Raw genomic sequence first — 412 nt, 5'->3', positions numbered from 1 at the left:
TTTATCTTGTAAGGAGATGCAAAATAAAGCATGGGTTTCTAAAACCAACTTAACATAGAAAACAGAAATTAAAAGTTTGTATTAGACAGTATTATAACAATGCTGGTCAATCTTACCCTTTACTCAGACTTTGAGCAAAATATAAACAGAACTAAATGCAAAACTTTTAGTTCTAGAATTCATAAATTCAATATTGGCAGCTTTTCAAAAATATGGAAGAATAGCCTTTGCTGTCATTGGATCAAAGCTACCTTATTGCCCAGGTAAGCACTGTATATTAGGAGAAGAGCAATGCAGTCTAAACGCTCTTCACTGACCAAGATGAATGTTCAGGGATGGAAGACATATGCTGAGAAGTTTGTTTAGAGAGAGACTTTGCATTTCTCTAAAATAAGATACACAACCTAAACTG

Source organism: Nannospalax galili, unplaced genomic scaffold, assembly GCF_000622305.1.
Source record: "Nannospalax galili isolate Female #2095 unplaced genomic scaffold, S.galili_v1.0 scaffold1363, whole genome shotgun sequence".
Classification (NCBI taxonomy): domain Eukaryota; kingdom Metazoa; phylum Chordata; class Mammalia; order Rodentia; family Spalacidae; genus Nannospalax; species Nannospalax galili.
The sequence above is the reverse complement of the archived record's forward strand: the minus strand, read 5'-3'. Positions refer to the sequence as shown.